We start from the raw sequence: 9,290 nt of genomic DNA on the forward strand, positions 1-9,290 counted from the left end.
GGCCCCATGCCCTCTTTGGGATTTTCATCACCACCTTGTTATGCTGTTAATGGCTTCATCAGTATAGCCATGAGATGCTGCTGCTACAACAGACCCCAACGACAAGGGATTCACACCATATCAGTTTGGTCCAACAAGCCCAAGAGCACAGCTGAAGACAGGTGGGAACTCCCTTTTGTCACAGGTGTATGATCTGAGTGCACAAAGAGAGGTCCCACCTTCAGGAAAAATACATTTCACATGACAATTGTTAAAAGAAAAGTCTTTCTTCACTACAAAGGATGGTCCTAAGGATTTTCTCTATGCTTCTCAGGAAGACTTTTGCTTTGAACTTTCAACTGTTTGGTCAACTACTAGAATTGTAAAGAAAGAGTTTTCACTTTCCTGACACAGAACGAGAGTGCAGGAACTGTCATGGAATATTGTTTCTTTAATCTTTATTAACTCTTTGTTTTTACTTCACATGGTGATGTTAAGGAAGAGACCCTCCAGAACATAAGAGAGAGACATTATTTCTATTTGTACTAGAGATTAGCAACTTTATCTGAATGTGATATTTCAGTAACATGAGATTCAGAGCAACCAAGCCACAGGCTCTTTGGTTATCAAAAAAGAAAAAAAAAAAGGCAATTTTTAAAAAAGAGTGTAAAGAGTTACATTATATCATGAAATATTTTCTTAAAAGCTACACAAGTTCTTTCTTAAAGGAAACTTTTAGCCGGGGACCACCAGCACAGTCTGGCAGCTGTAGCCCCCTTCTCTCAACCAGATTTCACTGACAAAACCACAACTGGAAGCAGAAGCTACTGCAGAGAGAAACAGTATGTTTAGCAATTCAGAGCAGCACTGTGGCTGTATTCCTCTCGTACCATTGCACCTTTTAAATGCATCTCCAAAGATATAATAATCATGACGCCCCCAAACACGTGCTTTAAGCATTTGATCCAGCTGAGGCAGCTGTTGTATCATTTAAGGGTGATTACGGCAAATTTCTAAAGCTCAATATTTCTTCAAAGCCCTGCTCTACTAAAATGCTCATAAACCTTTCTATTTTTGCCTCCTAAGAGCAAAGGAGATCAAAGTCGTAACGGAAACAAAAAATGCCCCTGAGTGGTTGCAGCATTGTTTTAAGATAACTCAATTGAAAACCATGACTGATACTTCCTACACCTTGGTTTTTGATATTGATTCCTTCAGACTTATCTAAAATAGAAACAATTAAACAAGCCAGTAAATAATCCTGAGATTTAGAGTAAAGATAAGCCTTGAGTAAAAGGACACACTTTACCGACTATCCTGGATGGAGCCATCCATTTCTGCCTGCTGAGTAATGTTACCACTTCAGATAAAATTAAATTTGCTATTTACCTACCATCTTTTTTGCGTTTGAAACAAAAAAAATCTTTTATCTTGCTCCACTTTTAGTTTAGCATTGCACACAAAGACACTTCTTTATATGCTGAGACACAGCAGAACTTCTCTTCCCTGGCTCGCGGAGGGGCCGAGGACAAAACTGCTCCATTTCCAGCCCCCGGCTGCTCTGCAGCAGATGTCCTCTCCGAGGCGGCTTCGTGACTCCCGCGATTTAGCAGACATCAGCCGGTACTTTAAAGGCAGAAAGTAAATAATATTCTGTCATCAGCACCCTAACGATAAAAATATTTATCCTGAACTTGTGCTGGGTGCCACCCACCTGTTTCTTATCCAGTTCATAAAACTGCTGGTGTCCCCGTATAACACCAATTTTCTACAAAACTGTAACACTCTCAGCTCCAGGCTCTTTCTGTCAAGCTGGCTAAGGTGAAGCCTTACTACGTGCATTAAAGCAACACGTCTGCCAGTAGATGAAGCCTGAAAGTTTGGTACCAGGCTGACAGCAGGCTTTCTGCTGGGCAGATTGCCAGCTGCAGAAGCAGTGCTTTCCAGTAGACCCTGACAGAAAGCATCACCTCCAGCTGTGTCGTTTCAGCACCTGGCTACACAGTGTGATGGCTCCCGTGCAAAACAACGAGGTTTTCCAACCGTCGGTCCTCAGTACGCGTGTGCACACAGAAATAAAACCAATATGTGATAAGCACAGGCAGCGACGGGAAGGTATTAACTCTGCACGACATTTTTCAGATCGCACACCCACTACAAACTCGATGTGTGCGTGACCTATTCTTTGGCACTGCAAAATTAGCAGAGAGAAATTATCAGCGAGTCAGAGGGCTGCAAATATTGCTGTGCCAGGGCAACTTTTATTCACAGGAATAACGTAGGCATCTCTCATTCCCTCCTAGGAACTTTGATAGAGCCAGGTCATCACTGAAAAATACTTGCATGTTTAAACTGTTTCATTATTTCATAAATGCCTCTAATCAGTCATTTGCATGCTAAGAGAAGGAGAATGGTAACAAAACTGAAGAGGCATAGGAAATCAATGCAAATACCTCTTCACAATCTCATGGAGAAAAAGATTTCCAAAAAAAGTGTATTTACGAAGAAAAAAAATGAACAAAATTATAAAAAGTCTGGTTTGGCCATGATGATTAAGAATATTACACCATAGTAGTAATTTCCATAATAGACTATTTCAATAAAACGTTTGTGTAGAGGACACTTACATTTCTGCAGAGAGCTACTTACTGCATTTGTCTTTTCTATTTCAAGCTGGGGCAGTAAGCCATGCTTAATTTTAAACACTACAGGAGAACTGTCTGACAGCTCCAGCTGTTCTAGGTGTGTTCTGCACCAGGGCAAAAATATCTGAACAAAACTCTAGATTAATCACCTTGAGCTATATTGAAACCAGTTAATTCTTTAACAGTGAAGAAGGTGTGCTTTAAAAATAAATAAATCACGCTGAGATGTCTGAACAAAATTCCTGTAACCTAGCGTCCTCCACAAGTACTATTTAGAAGATACAGGGAGACCAAGAGAACTCTAGATCATCATACATATTTTATGTTGTTTTTATCTGTATAGAGCAACGTTACACACAATTCAACTTACTCAGGGTGTCTTACTGTCTTTACACAGAACCGTAAAGCACTGAAAGACGATGCTCCTACCCTAACCATAAGCCACCACCGTTAAGCCTGAAAAGAGAAAACCTTGTCCTGTGGACCTTGCCTAAAGCATGACAACAGCAATGGGAATCTTGCAGTGATTTCAGCTGGCTTCCAGCAAGGTCTCAAAAGCAAAACTGTATGTTTGCTCCTGCACCCACGTGCAGCCAAACTCTGCCTAGCTGCCTTCCAGGCAGCTGAGCTTTTTTCCTTCTTCCAAACCTGAGGCATTCCATAAAAATCAGCATTCAACCTAATACAATATGCACCAATATTAACTAGTTAATCAGTTCACTTTTACATCAGGTCCTTTTTCCCCGCACAGACCCTGCCTGGTACATGACTGGCCTGTCTGGGGTTCTCCTCTGTGGATGTTGTCGAGTCCCTTCTTCACGGTCCTGAGCACCATCAGAAGTTGCTGAGATCAGACACTGAGAAAAGGGAGTGGAATAGTACAAATTACTGATTTTCAGTCACTAGGCTTGTTGGAAAGGAGCATTTTTAGCTGTCTCAATGAAGCATTTGAGGGACCTACTTCTTACTTCCATTTTTATTTCACTAGACTTGGGTATAATTTTAAGGCAGATGCCTTTCCAAAGATAAAACAGAAATATTTTACTGTAGATCATGGCAAAACTAAGTTTTTTAGTTTTCTTTTGAGTTAAATGATTTTTCTAGAAAACAATTTCATGACACAGAACAAGTCTGGCAATGCTGTGCTAGAATGGACAGCTTGACCAACAGAAACATTTGCCTGGATCTCATCAGCATGTGGCTAATTTGAGCCCTCAGATCCTGAGCACACTCAGGGAGAAAACAAATTAATTTCTCTACCAGGCTAAGCACACAAAATTCTGGAATACTCCTTGCATAGTTAAAATCCCTCTAAATTGAGCCTATGTGCTTCTGAAATAAGCATAAAAATACCAAGCAAGTGCACTGCCCACCCAGCTATTGCTTTCTGGTAACTTTTAGCTTGGTTTGCCAAAAAGATGTAACGCATTCTTTAAATGACACTAGTCTGGCTTGGAAAAAAAAAGAAAAAAAAAAAAATCAGTCAAACCTTGTGTCGCAAAGGCTCAAGTCTGAAAGGTCTCAGAGCTACCTTGCTGCCCCCAGCTTGGTGGTCATGCCCTGGGAGGGAGCATCCCAGAGGACTTGTCCTCTTCTCTGCCTTTTCTGTTATTACTGTAAAAAGTCTCTGTGAAATTATCAGGGAAGGCCAAACGGTGTGACTGTAGGGTGAGGGCTTCAGCCTGGCAGGCTTCAGCAGCTCCCAGTATGCTGTACTGGGAGTCTTGTCTCCGTCAGCTCAAGATCTGACCCCAGAAGGGCTTTGCAAAACTGCTGGCAAGGAGAAGGAAAGGAGCAGGAAGGTCCCATATAAAAGGTATGTCTACACATCAGCTACTAGCTGAAATACATGTCCCATGGCTCATATGACAACCGATCCCAACCATGCTAAGTCCAGTTTAGGCACAAGCCACACTCTCGAGGGGGACTGCAAGCTCAGGGCACACAAAATGGGTCTTCAGGGATGTGTCTTCTTCAGGGATGTATCAGCAGACCAGAGCATAGGATGAGTAGGTCAGATCCCATCACTGGTAAGAGTAGGATGACTTGTCTTTTCTGTGTTACTTCCCAAGGCACTTTGGGCCCGCAGGGGTTCACCTCCTACTGAGCCACATCCCCCTGGAGCGTACGGTGCCGTAGCCGAGGAGATGAGTGCTGCCGTCAGTCTGCTAACGTGCATCTCTAAGCCTCGGCTCTGCTCAGCTCCCCAAGCAAAAATTTGCTGAGCTCAGTGATGTGTTACAGGACTAGTGAAGGCACACCAGACACAAGGTCCATTTGCATCCAGAGCCCTCTGAGGTGTTGTTTTTCTCCTAGACATGTCGCCTGCTCAACGGAGCCGAGACTTTCAATCCCCCAAAGAACGTCATGGCATTTCTCAGTCCTCCACTCCACAGCTTGTTTTTAAAAGACGCCTTGCTTAAAGGGAGATGGCCTTATACAGCTAGATATTGCAAACCACTTTTCTACTATTCACCCAGCCTGTAGTGCAGCTAATTTGGGTTTGTGTTTTAATTTATATAAAATATAGCTCAGAGAAACAGGCAGGTTTGTCTCCAAACCTCCTTGGAGATAAAGGATGTGTATTTAAAGAAAACCTGGGGGGCAGGGGGCATGAGCAGGGAGCAAGATTAGCAAGTTGTCCTTGACCCCAAGTTTTGGAAAGGCCCCATTCATTTGATGATGATATATCCTACCAGAGGGGATCCCAAATTAATTTGCTTAGATACCACCATGAGGAGTGGCATGCCTGCAGGTTTCTGGGAGCACAGGTATGGCTCCATCCCCTCCCCCACCTCACATCTACCCAAACAGGATCCAGACTTTTGCCCTCATGATATCCACCTCATAACTGCATACTCCCAGCGTATACTCAAACCAGCCTTCATCCTCCTCTTCCTCCCAAACTGGGACCTGCAAGCCCTCACTCACCTGAATAACACTATAGCAGTGTTTTTTCCCTTGACTTCCCTGGTCCAGCCAGATCCTGAGCTGGAAGCCCTGGCTGGCTTCTCACAGGCACTGGCACAGTGGCACATTGCTCTCGGGCAGATGGGTTTGGTGACACTCGGACATGAACAGGCATCAAACATCGTTCAATAGGGACACAGATGTTGAGCAGCACCTTCTGACATACAGCAAACACAGGCTCGCTCAATTTACGTGGTCAGCTGCAGTTACACTCAAGAGAGACAAGAAGCCCATCTCGTTGTCCCTAAACGCCATGTTTAAGCCCCAGATCCCCATGCTTTTATCCTCCAGGGGAGAAGAACATCCACCCTTCCACTCAAAATCCAAGATGAGATTATTTCATCAGTAGTTGGGAGATCTGCCATAAAAACTGGCCAGGACAAAAGCAGCCAAGTAGGCAGCCTTGCTAGAGAGCAGCAGACACAACCCACCTCCGGGACCGTGTGCTCTGGAGAGTGCACAGGAGAGCACATGCAGCCAGGAATGAAGAAAGTCTGAACTCTCCTGGTCATTTTACCTCTACCAGCATCCTCTGAGAGTGGGAAACGGCTGCACTGGAGAGGGCAGAGAGGCTTAAGTGCTTTCCTCCTGCTCACTAAGGAAGTTTTCGTTGGAGTGAGGGGTCAAGCCCAAGTTTTCTACCCTCTTAGAAAACTAAAGATGGCTCAAGAGCTGTGCTGGGAGTGTCATTTCACTGTGCCTCACACTATGACATGAAACATGTTATTTCAGAAAAAAGAGCTGGTGTCACAGTACACGTACGCATATCCCCTTCCCTAATGACGTTTCAGTTGTTAACACATCTTTTCTGTGAATACCTTACCTACTGCAAAGAGCAGGCTGTCACGCCAGGCTTCTTCGTACACCACACTGGATCGTGGTGGCAGCAATGGGGAAGAGGGTGCATGACGTGATGACAGACACAGCTGAGAAGTATGTGAGTCTAGATAGAGAGTTTGAGGGTACACATGGATGCCCCACACTGTATCCTTGACCTCAGTATGATTCCTAACGCTGGCATTATTGCCACTTTTTCTGCAGAAGTGGAGGGAGGAAGGATCTTCCAGGGTGGAGAACCACAGACAGGTAAAGCTCCTGGTTGCTAAGAAAATAAAAATCTCAGCAAGGGAGCAATTAACAGGGATATAACAGCCCGTCATCCAGGAGAGCATGGCAGGGGTGTCACAACAGCTGTCTCACCTTAACCTGGGAGGCCATCTCTCATGTTTTGAAAGTAACCGATGACACCCGACACATGGACCTCTCTGCTACGCAATGCGAATGCTGCCGAGGGACAGCGATTCTCTGACGGGCACCTCTGCCACCTCCTACACCAGCTTCTGCAAATTCTTCAAATTTGTACCAACTTAGGGTCTATAAAGCTCGAAATTCCCAGACACTTGCTCTGCGTAGACTCACCCTGCAGTGCAGACTTTCTGGCTACCAGCAGTGAAAATTTTTGTATGTCAGTGAATTTTAAGGCAGTAATTTTTTAATAATTCAGAAAAGACGTGGTAGCTCTTTCGTGAGAGCTGTGCATTTGCAGGATTCCCACAGCACCAAGTCAGCCCAGTCAGAGCCCGTGCCACGCAGGCACGAGTGGGACCAGCCCAGGGCACCAGCAAACCTCACCAAAATCGTACACGGGCAGAAGGCAACACTTTAGAACACCTTCTTGAAACATAATATGATGAATTCTGATGTCCACAGATGGAAACCTGATTATCCATGGCACATCTTCCCTGTGCTTCCTTACCAACCTGATTTCAGCTCGAGGAAACAATCAAACTTTCCTGCCCTGCCCTCCCAGGCTGCCAAAGGAGTTCCAATTAGTGTCAATTGGGATAATAGCTCTATTTGCATTTTTAAGCTATTATTAGCAAGTTGTCAGTCAGCCAGTAATTTGTATCACTTTGGTATAATGAGTATTTAAATATTTAAAAAGAGAACATTCCTTTCTACCACCCCCTTCCTTTTTGTGCTAAAATAATAACGGTTTTAATCAAAAGTAATTTGTATTAATATACATTTTGCCCCAGGTGTTAAGAGCAGTCTTCAAGAGCAGTGGTGAGAGATGTTAAGAATACAGTTTATTAATATAGACAACTACTTCTATCCTTGATCGTGGCAGAAATGGAGGCTGCTTTTGCAACCAAATCATTCTGTCTCTCCTCTTGGCCTCTGCAAGATGATTATGGTGGAGGAATTGAGGTCAGCTCCAATAATTTTATGTACCTGGGATTATAATTCTCTAAGGGTCTAGGGTCTAATGGGTCTCTAAGACCCAATTGCTCTATCTTCTCCTTAGTGAAAATTCCTATATTAAGCATCCTGTACCACAAAGAGAAAACAAAAAGGCACAAGACCCGTCTCTGCAGAGTGCGCCTGGAGCAGGTGAAAGGCTGTGTTCGTCAAATCAGCCAGCCAGCTATAAATTGCCATTATACCACCGATGGTCACTGGGGGATGTAGTTTCCTGATGGGGTTCGAGTCTAGATGCTCAGGTATATGCAGTCTGCAGCTGTTCATCATCACACAGAGCTCATAAAACAACTGGATTGGCCATTTACAGAAACAGGAAATCTTTCCAAATTTATATGATGTACTGCATTTTATAACGTGTGTATATATATATATAATTGTTTTTTAATCATTCTTTTGAGAAAAGAGCAGAGGTACGGCCCTAAGCCTTTCTGATGTGCACCTGTAGAACTTCCTAGTAGGACTCACAGTATTCTCTCTGTATGACTATCTGAAATGCTATGATCCACATGTTAATCATTACAAAAATAGGGAAAAAAAACCCCTAACAACTTCAGAGGTAAAATTAACATTTCCCATTCCCCAGCTTGATATTATCTTCCCTAGAGCTGGCATTTTATACCTGTTCTAACTCAGATTTCTAATTTTTAATTTCATAACTGTTTTTTAATAACTCTCAAATTGAATACTGAATGCCTTCAATACCAATGCATTCAGCTCTTAGCTGCCTTCTCACCTCTGCACAGTATCTTGTGAGCAAGATCAGTTCGACAACATTTTTTTCTGCTTGGCTTTTATCCCTATTCTAATCTAGTACTCATCAAATTCTCTTCCACGAAGCTCACGCACAAATCCCACCGACAAGCACGTGTGAAGGAGCAGGCTAAGAGCCACGGAGAGGAGGATGGCGAGCAGCCCTCCCCAGGGATGAAGAGCTCGTTTGCAGGGACACGCTAACAGCGGCTGCCATCTGCCGGCTAGAAAAAAAAAAATATGGAAAAAATCATCCCTCAAAGCAACCTCTCGATCCGAATTCAAACTTTGACATACTCTTTTTGGCCCGCTGGAGCAAACGCGCCTGCTCTCGGCTTCCTCGGACAGATGCTGTGCCAGGGCTCGCTCCCGCGCCCAGCGCAAGAGGCGAAGCTGCGCGGCTGCGGGGCAGAGCCAGCCCCGGCTCCCTCGCGTGGGAGAAATACCAGCGTTGGGTGGATTCTGGGGTACCATCGACACCCCCTGTTGTAGCTCACGGGACATTTGAAAGATCCGAACCTGAACATACGGTGCAAGAAAAACTAGCTGCCCAGCCAGTTTTCCCTTAATGGAAGGGTTTCCAGGCAACTAAAAGGTGGAAAGCGGCACTATGGAAAGGGATGGGTGCAATACCATGAACAGATCTCGAAAAGCGGCATGCACAAAGCCTGCTTATGTATC

This window comes from Mycteria americana, chromosome 2 (assembly GCF_035582795.1).
Source record: "Mycteria americana isolate JAX WOST 10 ecotype Jacksonville Zoo and Gardens chromosome 2, USCA_MyAme_1.0, whole genome shotgun sequence".
In the NCBI taxonomy this organism is placed as follows: Eukaryota; Metazoa; Chordata; class Aves; order Ciconiiformes; family Ciconiidae; genus Mycteria; species Mycteria americana.